The sequence below is a fragment of the Ailuropoda melanoleuca genome, chromosome 3 (assembly GCF_002007445.2).
Source record: "Ailuropoda melanoleuca isolate Jingjing chromosome 3, ASM200744v2, whole genome shotgun sequence".
Lineage (NCBI taxonomy): Eukaryota > Metazoa > Chordata > Mammalia > Carnivora > Ursidae > Ailuropoda > Ailuropoda melanoleuca.
The window spans coordinates 133,666,924-133,687,605 of NC_048220.1; the positions used below are offsets into that span (position 1 = coordinate 133,666,924).

Genomic DNA, 20,682 nt, shown 5'->3' on the forward strand with positions numbered 1-20,682 from the left:
GAAAAGTGTATGTCTCAGAAAGCAAAGGAAGAGAGGATTCTAAGAAGCTACCTGGAGCTTTTCCACGCTGCTGCAAAAAAGTTACGAGAGATAAGGACAGAAATTGTGCAATTCGATCTGGTGACGAGTTATCAGCTGCTGACCCTGGAGTGACTCAGGTGGAGGGGTGAGGACATAGGTCTCTCAGGAAGGGGTCAGACAGTGTAAGAGGAGTCAGAGACCATCCACAATGGTCAACATGAAAGAGTGTTGTTCAAGTAAAGGCAAAAGTCAAGACTAGAACTTGCAATTTTGCCAAGACAGAGTTTACAAGGATCGGGAAGACTGCAAATATATATGGGGAGATGGGAAGAGACAAAGAATAAGGAAAGAAGGTAAAGGAGAAACGAGAAAGAGAAATCATTGATAGTTCAAGGTTCTGGAAGACTCAGAAAGTAAAATCAAGTTTGGTAAAGCTAACTTACTATACAGATGGGGAGGGGGAGAAAGGAGTGAGGGCAAATCCAAGTCCAACAGCGTACCCAGACTCGGCATCCACATCACCTCCTTTCAAGTGAATACGGTCAACTCTGATTGATTCCGGAACAAAGATCTGCTAAGATCTCAAAAAGAACTCTCTATAGTAAATGTTTAAGCGCAAACTTCTGAAATACTTGTTTATCTTTTAGCATTTTAGGTCTCTATTTGTCTAGTCATTTATCTTATCACTTAGCTTCTTTCGTATTACAACATTTAGGATTTCTCAAGAGTGAAGAGGAAAAGAACAGACATTTCATCAACTAAAATGCTAAGGGATGAACACCGTGACCACTAACCCTGGAAAGGTCTTACTGGGAAATGATTTGAGCGGCAGAACTAAAGCAGATAGGCTTGCTGCATTATAAAAGGGCTTGAGATAAGGGAATGCGCAGTTGGTCTCCAGCCTTTGGTCCAGCCGCTAATTCTCCGTGTAAATATAAAAGGACATCAATTCTTAAGAGCTACTTTACTACACTCATTCTTTCCGGACCCTGTGATCTGGCCTTGGATCGTCTAGTGAGCCATCCGTCCCTGGTTACCTAGCAGCAGCACGCTTGCTTAGCTCTTTTACATTCTGCTGTATCGTGTAGGGAGTTTTAGCAGTAAAACAGACCTAGCCTTACTTGAGCATCGACCTAAAAGCCTTTCTTCAAATGCATTCCACGTGTATCTGAAAACCCCAGAACAAAGATTTTGTTTCACGACGGGTTATTCCATAAATATTGCAGACTTACTACACACTGAAACATGCAATTTTCAAATTATAAACTTATAAAATGAAAGAACCATGAGTGTAAATTCAGTTATATAAACTCAGCTTTCCCTCAGCCGTAGAAATAGGTATGCTAAATTATAACTGGAATGTCCATCCCAATAAATGAGACATGGCCAAGGTCGAGAGATCATTGGTGACGGCACATGCTACGGCACCAGGACTCATCACATAATTAAAGAGGAGAAGACACAAATAACTGCAGGACTATTGACCAGATATCTCTGAATTGCTACATGCGTACTGTAGAAACCAATTTTTCAAAGTATATCTCCTACTGATTCTATAAAGTTTAACCATAAAACCCAACTGATGACAGTGCTATAAATATAACAGATGACAGTTAAGCTTGTCTTTGAATATAAGGTTGACCAATGCAGCCTTAGGCAGAGGGGTTTTTTTCCTCCTGTTTAAAACATCCTGCCACATGCGGCAAACACTATCAGAAAACATGCATTATTCATTCTTGTCAATAGTTAAATATGCTTTCTGAGTCCGCTGTGGGTTTCTATCATTATTTATGTGCACTTACCGAGTGGTCCTTTCAAAAGCCCTATTTCCAGCATCCTAACATTTGACTTTATAGGAATCACCTGCTCTTTTAATCAATAAAGCTAGTAAGTGAACCACAACCAACTCAGGAAATGCAAGCTAACCAACTCCTGAACCACTCCTCCCTTCCACAGACCCGGGAAACTAATATGTCCTATCACTGCAACTAATTTAAGACTCTTAAGACAGAATTAAATAAAGCACAGGGAAAAACAAACAAACCAACCCTTCTAGAAGTCGAGATATTTTTTCAGCTTCTTGGTAAACGAGACAGACCATCCTGGGCTTGGAGCCATAACAGACTCACTCAACGTAGCGCACGGGACAAAGACTGACTGGTAGCCAAGGAGAAGGGAGGAGGTCCACCTACCCAGGGAATAACCGCAGTTTTATTTCTGGTATATTCTATCTCCAATCATAAAGAGCTGGTTCACACTTCTTATGACCACGTAAAAGTGCCACATATTGACATTGTAATGGATCTTCTGGTTCTGGCACCAACAGTGAATGTAGTATTTCCAGTCCTGAAGCTATTTCGTATTTTAATCATTTTCAATGAAAACCATTCTAAAATATTCTATACATGTCCTTGATTTTTTAAGCAAAGAATTTGCTTTCTGTCTTGGTGTTAAGCTTAGCACAAAACGAATTAGGGTATAGTAAACCTTTGCTGAATTAAGAAAAACGTATTAAATTCACAGGTGAACAGTAGACTCTGGGTCTATTTTCAAGAGGCCACTGCAATGTTGAGTTTAAACAACACCGTGTAACATTTCATGTCCTTTGTAACGCAGCCTCCCCGCCCCTTACAGATGGCAGTGTATCTCTCGAAATTTCTCAATCCACCCCAAGCTGTCTATGTCCCCTAGGTCTTTTATCTCCACAGAACCAATTTTTTTTCACAAGTTGACCTGGTAAAGCTGAAGCCAATGGATCAGGGGTCACTCTCGGAACAGCACAGACAGGTGGAGTCGCAGTGACACTGAGTCAGCAAAGGCTCTTGCATGATCTGTAAAACTGAAATATGAAAATCCCGAAAACCGTTGTGATTAAGGACACCTAGCTGGGTCTCACCTAGAGGTAAGGGTGGACAGAACAGGGTGGCGTCAGCCCCAAGGAAATCTCATCAATTACTGAGCTATTTTATTGGAGTTCTCTTTGCTATCAGAATCACGAATACACTAGAAAGATCAGGACTTAATCTCCCACCCAGAAACTTCCCCAGCAGCCAACTGCCCCCACCTCCTCGGCCACCCTCCCTATTCCCCCTCCCCCACAGCTACCCTAATCAGTGCCACTGTTTTAGCCACAGAAGGGGCAGCCCACAAGCAGCCTGCAGGGAAGAGCGAGGCTCCTAACCTGAGTGGGTTTTACCAGCTGCAGGGAAGCCCCCAGGCCGACACCACGCCTTAGGGGATCCTTAGTTACTCCAGCAACTTCCGTCACAGGTGGGGGAACACACTACAGTAGCCAGAGGGCTCCGTAAACTCCCTTCTTACATAACTCAGGCTTCAACTGTGGCTCAAGGTTTGCAGCCCTCCCTCTGAGACGAGACTGTTTTCAGAAGCATCCATTTTATGTCATTAGAAAACATGAGAGACTACGGACTATGAGAAACAAACTGAGGGCCTCAGAGGGGAGGGGGGTGGGGGAATGGGATAGGCTGGTGATGGGTAGTAAGGAGGGCACGTATTGCATGGTGCACTGGGTGTTATAGGCAACTAATGAATCATCGAACTTTACATCAGAAACCAGGGATGTACTGTATGGTGATTAACATAATATAATAAAAAAACCATTTAAAAAAAATGACACCACAAGAAAACACTCAGAAAAAAAAAAGAAAAAAAGAAAACAAAGTTTCTATGTTTTGTCATTAACAGGTCTTCGATCACTTAGTTAAAACTTCTTATTAAAGGAGTTAAGTTTTGCTGACAACCATAGAACCCTGCAAAAAAAAAAAAAAGAAAGAAAGAAAACAGGTTTTCCTCTTTTACTTCAAATGGACTTTGATGGCTTGCCCATGAGTCTCGAGCCCTGATCGATATACTCTGTGGGAGAAAGCCCATGGGCAATGGGGTCAGCAGGCCAAGTTCAGTTCTTTGAACTTGGGCAGGGAAGTCAGCCTCCGCAAACTCAATCTCCCCTACGAAAGATAAAAAAGGGGATGGGGGGAGGTTGTTCAGAGCATTAAAGGGAGTATTTGCAGGACAGAATACAGTTTGGCTCACAATACACAGTAGGTGTTCAGAAAATTTTCATTTACCTTCCTTTACCTTGTTAAAAAGAAAACCACAGGTCCCAAATGGAGTCTCTTATGCTAGGGCAAGTCACCAAACCAAGGCTGAACACCTAAGCTAACTGCATTTTCAACCTCCCCAGAAACGTGGAATTTTCTGATCAGCACCAATGAGGTAATCTGTCACATGGGCTCTCTCCAGGCCTCAAAGGAAGATGAAGTAATGGATGTGACAGGAGCCCCTGCTCTCCCCCCAACTAAGGGAAGGTGACCTTGCCTGAAACAATCCTTTCTTTTCTTTTGCTAATAACTTCCTTGGCCCACCCTCCTTCCTATAAAAACCTTCATTTTGTACAATTTCTTGGACTCCCCTCTACTTGCCAGATGGGATGCTGCCTGATTCATGAATCGGCTGATAAAACCAATTAGATCTTTAAAATTTACTGGGTTACATTTTTGTGCCTAAAACCATTTATCGGCCCTGTTAACAGGTAACCTTGAATGTCAAGATTAAGTAAAACAGAGGTGGATCAAAGTACTGTATTCAAAACAGGCAAACGGATGGAGATGATTCACTTATGATCAAAATAATCATTTTCCTTAACATTTAAATCCTAGATTAAAGCCTGCAATACTCATTATATAATCTGTAGATTTTTAAGAGCAAGTGAATGTTACTAAAAGTGCAAAATCTTACAATGATAAGAACAGATGCCTCATGTTAAGAAAAGATGAATGCCAACTAGGAACACCAAGTGACTAAGTGAGTCCAGTATATATGGGAAAATGTTCCAGAAAAAAAAAAAAAATCAAAATGTCTTAAAATGTGCTTTAAAGCAACTTTGGAAAAAAGTTGTTTTCCAAACTATATTTCCAACTTACTTGCTTTTAGGTAGATGGAGAGGTCGTGGAAAAGGGCCATGTACAATACTCTGTTTTGCCCATTTCACCTGTTTGGAGTTCAGTAATAGTTTTAAAATGGAAATATCAATAAACCTTTTTCCTAGGAATATTTTATTTTCCAGCTACAGCTATAAAATAATATATTCAAAGTAAAAGAATTACCAGATATCCTTCCTGAATAGCATAAAATTCAAGCAAGAAGTCAGCCATTTCTCTATTTTTCCCCCCACAGGCTTAGAAAAAAGCACGTCAAGAAAGTAGATTGTCCAAATCCACGAGCAGTTTTCTTGGAATTAGGGAGCCACTAGGGAACGAGGCATTGCATTCCAAGCCGCACCAAGAGCACGTCGGGACTCGCCTGCTGACCAAATGCTAAATACCATCCCAACATGCGACTGTAAAACCAAGTGCCTCTTCAGTGACTCAGAAGAGTTCCTTCTGGAATGTTCAAGCCACAGAAAACTCACCCCAATCACTCTCCTTCAAAAGGGACTAACACCATTAATTGCACGAGTTTGTGAACTTGAAGCTTTAAACAACATGTGTTCAACATGGGTTTGATTTTCACTATGGCTGACATGGAGAAAAGGTCAAAGAAATATAGGAAAAAATGAACGTTCCTTACAATTTACAGCCCCTTGACAAGGGCTTGGGACAGGCAGAGTGACCTTCCTCTAGGAACTCGAGCACCTCCACAAAAGGCAACCTTAGCTTGACGTGAGCTCGACCTTCAGGATCCTGGAAGTCTCCTTTAGCGGATGAAAAGCCCTGTGGAAACTTCATCTCCCTCCCTATGTGCACGAGATCCATGTTCGCAACCATCCTCCACACACATGGCTCACATCTTCCAAACATCTGAAGGTCTCGTGACTAAGGTTTTACTAGACAGTAGTACATGACCCCTCAAGGTCCTGGAAACCTATTCCTTGGAGACTTGTGCTATTCCTAAACCCCTCCGACTTGCAAGTATATAATCAGTCACTCCTTACAACACCGCTGCAGCTCTTTCTGCCCACGGGGCCTGTCCCCATGCTTTACTAAAATCACCTTTTTAGGACCGAAGATCTCTCAAGAATTCTCTCTTCACAGTTCGCTCCCAGACTCCATTTCACATTGATGGCCACTACTAGATGCTTATATTAAACCATTTTTCAATTCCCCAAGGCTTGGTTATTTCATTTCTGATATAAGTGACTATCATTGTATCCCTTAGGTCTATCATTTCTAGACCTTTGTACAAATGTGCAATAACTGTGTGTGTATTGAATGAGACTGTATTGAGCACTCAAATCCACTTACACATTTCTTTCAGAACCGCCACAAACATCGGGCACAGGCCTAGGTTGACTCTGAGCTCCAAGAGGTCTTGCTGGCCTACCTGGCAGTAAACTACGCCTCTTAAAGTGGTTAGAGGCAAATAAATGCTAGCCTGGGGGCTGGATTCTGACAGCGGGCTTCAACAATTTTAACAAGTATGCTAAAATAAAAAGCCAATTATTTGGCGAGAGTTAGAGCAGAAAACGCATAGGCTAAATCTTTCCCAAAGAGGCTGTCTGGGCTCTCCTAGGGATGCCTTCCAAATGTTTTGTGCGCTGTCTGAGATGTGGAACAAGGTGGGAGCAGCCAAAGTGGGGTGCTAAAACAAAGGGAGGGCAGTCAGTAATACCAGACACCTGAGGATTCACTCAATCAGGCACACATTCCTTCTGATGAACAGAGAAGGACCCCATCCTATGCACTCAACCCATGTCTCCTGTGTGAGGTGTCTGGAGTTCCCGGTTTATAAACCCACTCTGGTCTGGAGGACATTGCTAAATGGAATACACCGGTGACAGGGTGAGTCTTAAGCAATCCTGAAGTGTTGACAGATGTGTCTGAGGAGAGGTGCACTGTCTTAGGAAGAAAGTCAAAGACAAACATGTTGTCCATTTAAAACAGAAGGCAGAAGTGATAGAAAAGATGTATTTAAGGTGACAAAATCTGATAGAGAAGATGTATTTAAGGTGACAAAATCTGACGCGCAAGCTGGCAAAACTCAGCCTCAGAAGTTCTGAGACTTCCACTATTCATCCCTGCCTTGCATTCCCACAACTTCCTACCCTGTAACACCTTCCAGGGTAGTGGGTTACAAATTGCAACATTTCCTGATTGACACTAGGCATCAGTGTGAGGTAAGAGATTTCAAAACACAAAGCAGCCTTAGACTGGCACAGTACCATGGACTCCACAGGACCCTTAGATGTTAAGAGAATATAGAAGAAAAGCTTGGAAGATAATACTCAACTATGACTCATGAGTCTGTTTCAATGGAGAAAATCCTAGCAAATTTATTATAGTATTAAGTGGGCAGATTATTTTACTATGTCATGAACATGAGACCTAAAATAGATTAAGTTGAATCAAAGGGAAAGAGAATCTTCGTTAGGACAGTGATTCCCTAGCCCTGGTGACTAGACCCTTTGTCCCAAGCATCTGTGGACCTATAACCTTCTTCTATAAAACAGAGGGGCTGAGCTACCTCATCTCCAAAATCTGACACATCGAAGACATCAAATACCAACAGAGAAAAAACATGCGCAGGTCCAAAACTATTTGCATGTTTGGAACAATGGGTCCAAATACATACATACATACATACATACATAAATGGTGAGAATAAATTATCATGGAAAATAAAGGAAACTCAAAGCTATACCTTCATTCAGTTCAAAGGCTGAAAAGATACAAAGCGTGAATTAAAATGAACTGAGACTAACCATAAAAGAGGGAGCACCCATTAAAATAGAGATCAGTTGTCAGAACATTGTTACTTCTTTTAGTGTTAACTAAAACAGGCTGGCCAAGCTGGCATACACGAAATAAAGACATCCAGCAGAAATGGTGCTTTAAGATTTATTCTCTCCACCTTTACACTGGACCTCTCTAACGTAAGCCTAAAATGTCTTAGGAATCAGTACCAAGCATGACGTATAGTAAAAATTCATTATTCTAGATCACACGACTCACAATTTGTGACAACTGAAAGGTGGGATTTGCAATTCTTCATCAAAGTAAAATCCGAGAAATAAATGCAGCTCTTCAAAACCATCACTGAGTTCTTGACTATTTTTTTTTTTTAAGATTTTTTATTTGTTTGACAGAGAGACAGCCAGCGAGAGAGGGAACACAAGCAGGGGGAGTGGGAGAGGAAGAAGCAGGCTCATAGCAGAGGAGCCTGATGCGGGGCTCGATCCCATAACACCAGGATCACGCCCTGAGCCAAAGGCAGACTCCCAAGGACTGCGCTACCCAGGCGCCCCACTGAGTTCTTGACTCTCTTGACTGAGTATAGATTCATTGGAAATTGAACAGTTTTTATGAGAATTACGCCATTTTACTTAATCACACAGATTTATTCCACTCGTAATGTAGCCCTGAAAGCAGACGAGGCTACACTCCAAAGCATCCTCTAAGCCAGGCAAAGTGGAATCTTCAACACTTGACTGTCATGCGTGATTATCATGGACTCTTAGGATTCCCCACACCCAGTCTTCCAGCTCCTTCAGTCACTCAAACTTCAAGAGACCTTTTGCACAGGAGAAAATATTTTATTCCCTGTAAGTCATGAAGAGAGCCAAAGGTCACACAGATACTAGCACTCAAGGCCATGAGAGGGTACGTGCGCTAAAGGTGCCATCCTGTTATGGGGGCGCCTGGGTGGCTCAGTAGGTTAAGTGTCCAACTCTTGATTTCAGCTCAGGCCATGATCTCAGGGCCCTGGGATCGAGCCCCATGTATGGCTCCGCGCTCAGTGTGGAGTGTGTTTAAGACTCTCTCCCTCCCTCTGCCCCTCCCCCAGCTCACTCGTGTCCTCTCTCTCTCAAAATAAATAAATAAAATCTTAAAGAAAAGATAAAAGATACCATCCTGTATTACTGCAACGCATGCAGCCTGCCTGGGAGGGACAGGGCACTTTCAAAGAACACAAAAGGTGAACTACAATTTATTTTAACAAAAATTTGCTTTCTCTATTTCAAATAAATGAGAACTAACAGCTAAAAAGAATAGAGAATCAGCTTATGATTCTTTACAAATTAATTAGGCTCATTTATCATAGTCTGCCCTGATCTGCATACAAAATCCTAATGTCCTCGCAGTTTGTTCTTTTATGAGAAAAAGATATTTCCCTTAAAACTCTAGTCTAGTTCAAATTACTAAAAACTCTCAACTATGGTACAAATTAAAGATTTGCAATTGGAACATACTGTGGAACTACCCACATGCGAATCGCACTTTACAATGCTTTTCTAAGATAGCATAACACAAACCAAAACACCGGATAAACTACTGGGGAAGGATTTTTCTGTTCCTGGAAGCCTCCTGAATGCACTAGTGGTTTGCTTATCGTTGGAGAATAAAAGGCATGAAAATCTGCCAATACTGTGAGCTTCCCAGCCTCCTCTTTCCAGTGTTTAACACAACAGGTGTCACGGTGCAGACTGATGGCGATCAGAGCAACTCAAAAGTCTCAGCTGGGTGATCAAGGCTCTCCATGACTTAGGAGCTGACTTGAAAGACACAGATTATTTTGAGCAATTTTGGAAGGACCTTGGTAACTCAGAATTCTATAAAGACTACCCAGGAGAAAATAAAATAGCAAGTAAGATAGGGACTCTTATAAAAGATCATTACAAAGATAAAGTCAATTTTAAAAACAAAACTAGCTTAAATATTTTTTGAGCTCTGGAAATAAGAAAGAATAATTCACTATTTCCACAATTTTGTCAAATGATTTTACTTGCAGGATTCAAAGCAGAAATGGTAGAATTTAGCATTCTTCTAGGGCAGGGGTCGGCAAACTGGGTCACCTGCTTGTTGTTGGAAATAAAGTTGAATTAGAACACAGCCATGCCCATTCATTTGCACACTGCAGCTGCTTTCATCCCACACAAGCCGGGTCGAGTAGTCGTGACAGCCATCGCACGGCTGGCAAAGCCTAAAACATTTACTATCTGGTCCCTTGAGGAAGTTTGCGGATCTGGGTCTAGTCTTAGATGAACACACTTGACCAGTGACTCAGTTCCTATTATCAGATGAGGGTGTGATTCAGGTCTGAAAGATGCTGCGAAGACCAATCAGGCTCTTCCTGGTTTGCAATAACATTATCGTGAAAGAAGATGGTCACATGGGAATGTTTTCGGGTTGGGAAACAAGACAGTCATCATCTTTTTCTTTCCTTTCTTTCTTTCTTTCTTTCTTTCTTTCTTTCTTTCTTTCTTTCTTTCTTTCTTTTTTTAATTCTCATCACTTATTCTGACCACTTGAGAGCAAAGAAACTTAGGTTGTAGTATCAATACAGCACTTACCATTTATGACCAGAACCCATAAATGCTCTTGGATTCCAAACCCCTGTTCCATCCCTTTCTGCTGCATGGCAAAGAGACAGCTGCCTAACCTCGTAAACCTGTTTTTCATATGCATAAAATGGGGATAATAATACCTTTACATGAGAGAAGATTTACTGAGAGAGGATCTATTAATAATTAAATGAGACAACAAAGACCTCAGTGCTCTTCTTCAGCAGACAGCAGTGGTCTTGTGGTGCCCTTCACACCTAGCCTTCTTTGAAGTTAAAATGCTTGTCTTTGTGATGCTTCCGTAATACCAAACAACAGTCCAATGGTGAAAGTGAAGCTAAAAAACCAAAAAAAACCCCAAAAAAGCCCACAGCCATTGAGGCCCTTGAGTGGCTCATTCGGTTAAGCGTCTGATTTCGGCCGAGGGTCGTGATCTCAGGGTTGTGAGATTGAGACCAAGTTGGGTATGGAACCTGCTTAAGATTCCCTCTCTCCCTCTGTCCCTCCCTGCCCCTCTAAAAAAAAAGAAAAGAAAAAGAGAAAACACAGCTATTGCTTCCCTCTAATTTTCCACAGAACCTTCTCATCTTCGAGCCTCGACCTAAGCGTCTCTCTTCCGTCCATGACTTCCTTCAAAGGTTGACGGAGGCATCACCCTTGGTTCTCATCAATTCAATTGTCTCGCTTTTCCTGAGATTCACCCCCTTTCACAGTTTCAAGAGCCTTCTGGGATGCTGGGGGTTCCTTTTTCTTGTGTCGATAGCTTACCCACTGTTCTTTCCTGAGCTGCAGCCTCGGCCATGCTGTGGTATACCACTGACCCAACATGGACATCCCTTGGGTACCTCAAACTCAAGGTTTCCCCATCACCACCTTTCCCACCTACCTGAACCTACTCCTTTTCCTGTGTTCTCCATCCAGGAGAGTAAAACCACCATCTGCCCCACTGCCCAGGCAGACATATGGGGGTTTGGGGGACCAACCTCCACCACCGAGGTATCCAATTGCTTGTGTCCTCCTTCTACTTAAAATAAGTTCATAACTCCACTATCAAGTGCTGGCACACAAAATACGATCTAAAGTGCTATAGGTACTTCTGAAAAAAGAGAGCTCAGCATTCCAGCGGCCATTCTGAACCATGAGGGCAGAAATCAACATGGAGAATGAAAGCTAAGAGACAGGAGCCTGGTATCTTGAAAACACCACTGACCTGCCACATCAGCCCTGATACCCATTTTTGGAATTTTATGTAAAAGAGAGAATTAAACTTCTCTGTCATTTAACCCATTATAACTTTAAATTTTCTGCTCTATCTATGCAAAAAAAATCTAATTCTACCAGAGTTAAATTTCTCAAAGCCACTCTTTAAGCACCAAAAATTCAGGTTAAAATATCTCAACACATTTGGCAATAAAAGCATTCATAGGACTCCCTCCCCACCATGACCATCTCTCAAACACATACATTTCTCAACAATTAGTGGTCAAAGTACGGTATCACCTGAAAATACCAAATCTGCTCAATGAATTCACCACATAAAATATTACTGATGCTGTGAAAAATAAGTAGTAACAAAAATTAGGTTGATTTTTAATACTTACTGTAAAATCAATGCAGCTAATGTCACAAAATAGATACATTCATCAAAGAATTCCTTTTCTATAAAATGCAGTTTTTATGAAGAATAAGTGACGTTTCAGTCAAGTGGAACAAACATCAAATTGACGTTGCGTATTTTAGCATGCACACACCAAAGAGCACTAGCAAGAATCTTAACAGTAAGTAAAAGCAAAATGGAAGCCTCAAAACACAGTCAAATGAGAAGCCTTAGGGATGGTCAAAAGAGAGAGAGAGAGAGAGATGAGATTGTGGGTTTAAGAAAAATTAATGAAATAGGAAAGGACAAAGCAGGCAAAGATATGGAAATGTTAGTATGTGAAAAAAAGAGCCATTTATAGAAAACATGAAGAGTCTACACCGAAGGCTTAAAAAGGTAAAGAAGCCATGTGTCACCAGTGATTTTAAGTAGGTTATAAACAAAAAAAAGAAAAAAAAAAAGATGATGGGAACTGCCTTACCACTGGTTGAACAGGACTGAAGTGGTCTCTGGAAGTGGTAACTAAATTTGGCTTTCAAATCCCACGCCAGTGAATCACGTCTATTTAGACTTTTGCCAGCCCCACAGCTCAGGAGGGAAGAGAAGACCCTGAACTTTGCAACCCAAGGAGTCATAAAACTCTGACGTGCCGCACGCACGCACCCAGCAAGAGAGGAACAGATGCCTTCTTACTTTTGAATTTTCTTCTGGCTGAAAAACAAGGCTTTGCGACTCTGACACCTGACACCGTGGCTTGCACAGGTCAGACCCACCCACCAAGAGGTGAGGCAAAGCCAGCCCAGCAATAGGGAAGTTTCTTGCATCATGGGGCCCTGCAGGTATGGGGCAAGGGTGTCAGCGCTCAAGGGTCCTGTAAAGTCTGAAAGTTTTGAGATCTCAAAGAAATAAAACAGAGCCTAAACAGAGCCTCCAAAATATAAAAAGAAGACCTCCAGACTTTAATGAATACGTCCTTAAGTGTGGCTACAGACTGAATGCTTCTGCCCCCCGCCAAACTCATGTTGAAACCTAACCCCCGATGTGATGGTATTTGGAGGGAGCGCCTCTGGGAGGTGGGTGTTAGGTCACTTGGGGGGAAGCCCTGATGAATGGGATCAGTGCTCTTCTCAGACAGGCAGGCCCCAGAGACCACCTGGCCCCCTCCACCACGAGAGCAGAGGGCAAGAACACAGTCCTCAATCAACCAGGAAGAGTGCTCCTACCAGACCCCGAAATCCATCGGTGCCTCGATCCCGGCCTTCCCAGCCTCAAAGCTGAGTGAACTTAGAGTATTTATTGTTTAAGCCACTCGCTCTCGGATATTTTGTCAGAGCTGCCTGAAGGGCTGAGACCAATGTTACAGTAAGAGTGACGCCATCAAGCTTCTACAAATCAACACATATAGATTTATCATTAATGCAAAATACATTTGAGATGTAAGCCTTTTCAAGTTTAATATGTGGTATAAGACCTCCATAATTACAAGACACTAGAACCTGTGGAATGGTGGCATGGGACTCAAATAAAGGTAATCAAGCAGCAACAATATGGAAAAGCACTTTAAAAGCTGTAAGAGAACACCACTGCAATCCAGATGGTAGGGCGCCATCCAGGGCCCCCTTGTTTAATGGGGGCAACCAAAAACATGCTTGCTTTTAGGACACCTGCTATCCTCTGGGCCGAAAGCAACTCACACCCTGCAGTGGAACACACTGTCTCCTCGCTTCTGAGTTTGCAAACACCTCGGTGACTGAACTTGGTCAGTGTCTGAACTTGGTTTTACGAATCCTCAAATGTATGCAATGAGAGTGTTCCGTCACAGAAGACACACGGCATTGTCCTTACGGTAATGATTACGAAACACCACCATTCCCCAGAGTCATGTCCAACTCGAGTTGCAGATATTTTTACATGATTCTGCTGAAATGACCTCCCTGCCCCCCGCCACTGCACAGAGCACAGTCCCCCCACAGAATTAATGCCACACAGGTACGAAGTTCAAAATTTTGTAGCCTTATCCATCACACACAGCAACAGCACATGAGAAAAAATAACCTTTTATTTTAAAAAGTATGGCTAATTGTTTTGGCTTCAAATCGGCAGAGGAAGGTCCCAAAAGAGGTTGCTCTGATAGGCACACCTATTGGTCTTTCTCCAGGTAACAAACATTAGGTAGGAACGTGGTCTTTCCGTCACATCAGTTTACAAACCGTGGCTAAATGTAGTATGCGCCAGAGAGACTGCTGCATTTACAGCTGAGGGAGAATTCCAGCAACAGGACTACAGGCAACCATCTAAAATCTATTTACCAGAATATTTTTTATTTTTATACATATACGTATTTTGTTTAGTGAGCTCAACACCCAATTGGGGCTTGAACACATGACCCCAAGATCAAGAGTCACATGCTCTACCCACTGAGCCAGCCAGGTGCCCCATATTTACCAGAATATTGAATAGCACGAAACCATCTGTTCACTATCCCAGGTCTGGATTATCTCAGACCTGTCTGAACCGAAACAATCCTAAGTAACTGAGAACAAGACAAAGGAAGACTCATGACCCTGGGGGTACCAGCCAGTCCGTGGCCAAGACAGCCCCATGGTGGCCCAGATGCCGGGATTCACAGTTTCTCTGATCCCTAATGCCTGTTCCCCCAGGAAACAGTGGGGCACTGTTAAAGAGACCACAAAAATGCTAAATATTTGCCAAATCCTCTGCACTACATTTATCCCCTGATTCTCATAACACAAAGTCTACCAATTCTTTTAAGTTAAAAATCTGGGACATAGGAAGTGCCAGAGGATTTAGACAGCCATTCTCACGTACGTAATTCCAGCCACTGTCTTTTACTAAAAGAGGTACAATTTCTTAAAATTAACTGAGGAGTTCTTCCATCAAAGGCCAGCTTCAGTGCCGGGCCAGGAACTTTACAGGCCACATCAAAGTTGACTCCCAACCATGCACACCTTTTGAAGGAGTATTCCAGGTAAGAGTTACAACTTGCAGGTCAGAGTCTATGAACACCCATCCATTGGGCAGTCTGGTATTCAACTATTTCTTCCATAGTTGAATGAGACACAGGAACATTTCTGCTTTTCAGTCCCCTGTACCACGTGAAAACATCACTCTAACTTAGTTGTAATGTATGAAGTCAGAATCCACATCCTTTAGAGGACCTGGGGAGCCCTCCTCAGTCTGCGGGGCCCCGGATCAGAAGCCTCTCAGATCCATGTTTCGACTGTCAATCCAAGTAAGAATCCAACACTCAGAAATTGAAATGGCTTTTATAATGTGAGGCAAGATGACTGACAGAAGCTGGGGTGCTTCTCTGCAATGGTTACAGCCAGAGTTCAGAGACCCAGAGACTCGAGGGGAGCAAAAATGCAATTTTGAGAAAGGTCTCTTATGGAAGGGCTTGTAAAGCAAACTGTGGAAATGGGCAATTAGGGAAGGAGGCCCCTCTTTCAGATTCCTCTAAGTTACAAAAACCCTCACACAACTGTGTCTAGTTACAGAAATGTGAGTTGACCCAAAGCATAGTACCATTTCTCCAATAATAAGTTGTGCTTTAAGGAATTCAAATTAAATAACAATGGTTGAAATAATAACCAGAACCCCATTCTAAATCTAAAAATCCCCTTCAAGCTCACCAACTTGCATGTAGGTCAGCCCTCGGCTCAGGTTTTTCTCCCCTGCCCATGTAACAACGCTCTGCACCGGAGAGCTACAGACTTGGGGACCTTGGTGCTGCTCTGTTAGTATTCACACTTGGATGAAATACCAGTCCCACTGCCTCCCCATTGGCCATTATGGGGGCTCAGTTTTCAACCTAGTTTTCAGGGTTGTCGTGGCCACTGTGATTGAGAATTTCTACCTTCCCAAAGGTCTTTTACGGGAAGGGTTCTGTTCTTGTCAAATACAGTTGAGACTGTCCTCTGAAGAGGCTAAGCCCATCCTTAAAGCTGGGACAAGTTGTGGTAATCATTTCTGGCTGAAATACCTCTTCCAAATACTTTTTTTTTTTTTTTTTTTTAAGATTTACGTATTTAGTTGAGAGAGAAAGAAAGAGAGCAAGAACGGGGAAGGGCCAGAGGGAGAGGAAGAGAGAGAATTTCAAGCACACTCCCCACGGAGTGTGGAGCCCAACACAAGGCTGGATCCCAGGACCCTGAGATCATGACCTGAGCCGAAATCAAGAGTCGGATGCTTAACTGACTGAGCCACCCAGGTGTCCCATCCTCCAAATACTTTTGAGTATGATGGAGCTCTACTATGAAGCTGTCTCCAAGAATTCTAGCTAGAAAACATCTATCCCTTTCTAGAGTCATCTTGAGTCTTTTCCCCTCTGTCCACACATGCCGTTGATACTATTCAACCTATCAATAATTCACTTCATTTCCCAGATTTATGTTTTGACCCTACAAAAGCAACACAAGCAGAAGTGTCACACGCACATCATTCTGAATCCGGATGCTTCCAAAGAATCCATCCCGATGTCAGCTGAGCTATCCCACACAGTGAATTTATTCCCTATGATCAATTCCTTCCTTCTCTCCTTTTCTTTTCTTCCCTCCCTTACCCCTTTCTCTTTTTTTGTCTTTTCTCACCCCAGCAAGTTTTCTATTTTTCTAACAGTTATGGAGATACTCTGCCTAGAGGGGAAAAAAAAATTATGTAACTTTCTATGCAGAGCCTAGTAATTTCTAAAAGCCTAAAAATTATACAATTTATTTATCATTAATCTCAGAATTTCATATATTAAATCGCTGAGGTGAGAATGTTTACAAAAGAAATAGAATTAATCATAGAGGCAAAGTGGCATTTATAGATTTGTACAGATTTATACACAAAATGTCATGTATTTGGTATTTAGATTTAGCAGTAATACAATGTCTATTAACAATTAGAATGTAACAGTGAAACCAAACAGTGTTAATGGAATAGCTCCACGGAGACAAAAACAGCATCAACAATGATAAATCCCCTCCATCTTCAAAATGAGAGAGAAAAAAATAATTTTTAAAAAAATCCTCTTTTAATTTTAAAATAATTTTAATTAAAATATTAAATATGAAAACAATTTGTAATTTATTTGAAAGCCACTACTTGGGAAAATGTCTTATTTCAACACTGACATTTAACTATCTTTTTAAAAACTGTGATTCTAGTATCTTCAATGTACATCAATGCAAATATATATTCAATGGTATACTTCTATCAAGTCCTACTTAGGCTAAAGGATCATTTTAGGATCTGACAGTACAGACAACAGTAGTGAATGTGTGGGTAACTCAGAGCCCTCTATCATGAGTTCCCTCTTCCCTAAAATGGGGGTTGAAGAGACGACCCCCAGGACTCAGTGTCAGACCCCAGCTTCGCAGGTGTTACTAACGACAACACAGGTCCCCAGATGTTCACAGATAATGTACTCCTAAGCCAGAATGTGTTTTCCCGATACTGGATACCACTCCTACATTTTATTCGTGTTTAAGGTTCAGTACAATTTTTACCTGTATACACAAAGCAAACAAGTGACAACTATGTAAAATTCAGTCTGAAGTTAAAGCAGATCACTCACAAACCTACATTCAATTATACTGGCATGAATTAAATTACTTGTTACACATACACACACACACACACACAATGCTGGACCAAACTCTCTCTGGGAATGTGTAATGTACCCATTCTTATCAGGAAGGTAGATACTGGAAATATTTAATATGTAGATTCCCGTAGAATAGAAACTTATCTTCTACTATTTGAGAACCTAAAATATTAGAAATCTTGGACCCTGTTTTACAGTTTACAGTGTAAGCATCTATTTGCAAAGAATTAACTTCACCTGATTTCACATAGTACCCAGCACATCCCGCCCTGGAGAAATTGTGCCTGATGAACATTCTGGCAAGAGCTCTCCTGCTTTGTTTTCTGTTGGCAGTAGCCAAATATTCACTGAAGACATACAAGGTACTGGATGCTGGAAATTGAACCGTGCACAGAACACGGGGGGGGCTGGTAGCAGAGTGCAAGTGTGGAACACTACAGGCTAATAACGGAGATAGTTAAGAGTCACACACAAATCAAACAAGTTCACCCACAATATGATCACACAGTAAGACACAGTTCATGAATACGGAAGACAAATTCACAAGCAGAATAATGACAATTTGTCACAAATGCTCTAAGGAAACAAAGATCTAGATTGGAGCAGGGAAAGGAATGACAGTAACTACCACCCCTTCTTCTGGGGGTGCTCCCGGCCTGGCTAATCCCTGCAACAACTGCAATTAGACCTCTTTCATGCCAAATCAGACACAAAAGGAACTGAAGCTAAGGCTGGAGGCATTGGCCCAAGCCAACGTAGATGTAAGTAAGGTGTGAACTGAGGACTAAGTCCAGGTGGATCTATCACAGTCCTTCATCACCCAGGCCAAGGGACAAGGGGAAGGGGTGTCTGGGATACCAGGGGCCCTCAGGGGCTCACAAGCACGAGGATGGCCACGGGCATTGGCTCTGCTCCAGTTTGGGGACAGAACTAGGCGAGCTTTGGAATCCAGTTAATTTCCAACAGAGGCAGCTCACGCACAGGACTTATTTAAAGAAGCAGAATAAAAATCACCCAAATTAGAAGCAACAAAGTAAGTTTTTCTATTGACTGGGAATGCTTCCGGCAAGCTACTAGCATAGAACATGGGCCGAAAAAGGCTAAGTCCCACTGGCTACGTAATCGCTCGTTTCTCTGTGCCCAAATCTCATCATCTGTACAATGGGCTAACAACAGTACCCACCCCATCACGATGCTCTACCTTAGAACGTCAGTCTTTGTAAAGCCTGGAACACTGCCCACATGGCGCATGGTAAGCCTGTGTTCAGTAGACCAAAAGGTTTTATTTTGTTATATTGCAATTAAAAGGTTATAAAATGTTGTAAAATAATCATTTAAAAAAAGTGAATCTCTGCAGAGCTTTGTCTTCCCTGGTAAGGATGGTTTTACGCTGTCAGCTTAGAGTGGAAATCACGACAATCCAGGCTTTTTATTTAGTAGTCTTTGCAGTTACATCTCCATTAACAGCTCCGACTACAGGAGCACAGACGGAAAGAGGAAAGGCGAACGCCACCACACCATGGGAGTGACATTTCCAAAGACTCCGCCGCCACCACAGTCGTCAGCAGTAAACAGGATTCCGAATAAGAACATATTCAGAGATTTGGGGGGAATCCAGACTCGAAGAGTTTTGCCTCACTAACTGAAGCCTGGATTTTCAACCATAGGAGGGCATTATGAGATGCAAACATGCCACACATACGTGAAATCCTAGCTGGGCCCTAATGAGAATCAGCCTTGCTTTGCCAGGCCTTGGAGATAAATGAAGCTGTAATTTGGATCAATAACCTGGGCTATCTAAACACAGCCTCAGGACACTGAGACTTCCATCCCAGGATGAGTGTGAGGGCAACAATTATCACCAAATACATGGCCTTCTGTTACAAGTACCAACACTGGCCTATGTTTTCAGACCCTGAATTTGGTGGCTTCAAAAAATGGTTTATCAAGAAAAAACAAAGGGAATGAGAGGACTTTTCAAATATGCCTTATCTTCTTCCAGAAAGAGCTAAAGGACATGTGCAATATTTAGTCGTGTGTTGATGGACTATCCAGGTAAGAAGGTGATGTGTGGTTTTATCTGACAGCTGGTTTACATATCCTATTGGATGAAGCCAACTCCACTGGCTTCTTGTAAGGGTAAATGAGCAACCACTAAACCAATCCTCCTTTCCTAGGCATTTATCAGAACTGGACACCCCTCATTTGAGTGGAAAGATACTTAAAAGTCTACCAGAGATTACCAAAGTTGAACAGAAAGCAGGTGATTAACAGTTTACACTCAAACAGAAATTTCCACGTATTCTTTGAAAAGTCACTGTCACAACAATATTTAAATGCAATCATAATGAGTCATGTTTAAATAGCAATATCGCTTATGTCACACTTCAGATATTTACCAGAAATTACGAACAGTTCCCGGTGCTAGAAAATAGGATGACGAACTGGAGATGGCGTGAGGCAGTGAGAGAGATGGTAGGGGATGAAGAGAAAAAGGTGAGCCACGGTCCAATGAGAAAGGGATGTGGCTGCCCTCTAGCACATTTGGTCAAGACAATGTAGGGGCCAAGCAAGCATTTTTTCCTCCTCGCTTTCATGGGTTCCACAGAAACCCCTGACCACAGAGCATCAAATGCTTAACACAGAATATTAAAGGTTTCTTCACACCATTCTGAAGCTTGACATTCATCTCCATTAACACTTAACTACACGTTTCATCAAATAAACATCAAACTATTCCCAAGATAAACATTGGTAGGTGTTAGTTGAAAGGGAGAGATGGGAGACTCAAGCTTCTACAGTTTCTTTGAAGTTTTATTTTGGCTTCAATAAAAACTCGGAAAGCCAGCTATGTAAATTGAGTTGGTTGAAAACAGGGACCATTTTTTCTGTGTAAGAAGGTTGAAATGGTGAGAACCAAATGAATCTGTTAAGATTTTAAGGAAAAGGAAAACTCCAATGCTGCTCTCAAAAAAAAAAAGGCAATTTCAATAAAGAGAAAACAGAAAGGCACCTAGACAACAGAATGAGTGTAATTCACAAAAAATATTTCAAGTCGAAAACCAAAGTGTTAACTGAAGTGCCAAGCTGAAAAGACAATGATCCCCCCAAAGATCATTTACATAACTACACAGCCTCTTCACACACACACAC

The 20,682-nt window shown here is 42.0% G+C and overlaps 1 protein-coding gene across 2 annotated transcripts in view; it reads right to left on the bottom strand.

Annotated features, from left to right (window-relative positions):
- BASP1 (brain abundant membrane attached signal protein 1) overlaps nucleotides 1-20,682 on the bottom strand; it is a 54,510-nt gene that overhangs the window by 15,098 nt on the left and 18,730 nt on the right. Inside the window, exon 1 of one of the 2 annotated variants that reach the window (XM_034657074.1) lies at nucleotides 12,400-12,424. The exons of the other annotated variant lie outside the window; for it this stretch is intronic. The gene's annotated coding sequence lies outside the window, so the exon portion shown is untranslated. Of the gene's footprint in view, nucleotides 1-12,399; nucleotides 12,425-20,682 lie in introns of those variants that run through there. 2 annotated transcript variants of the gene reach the window in all.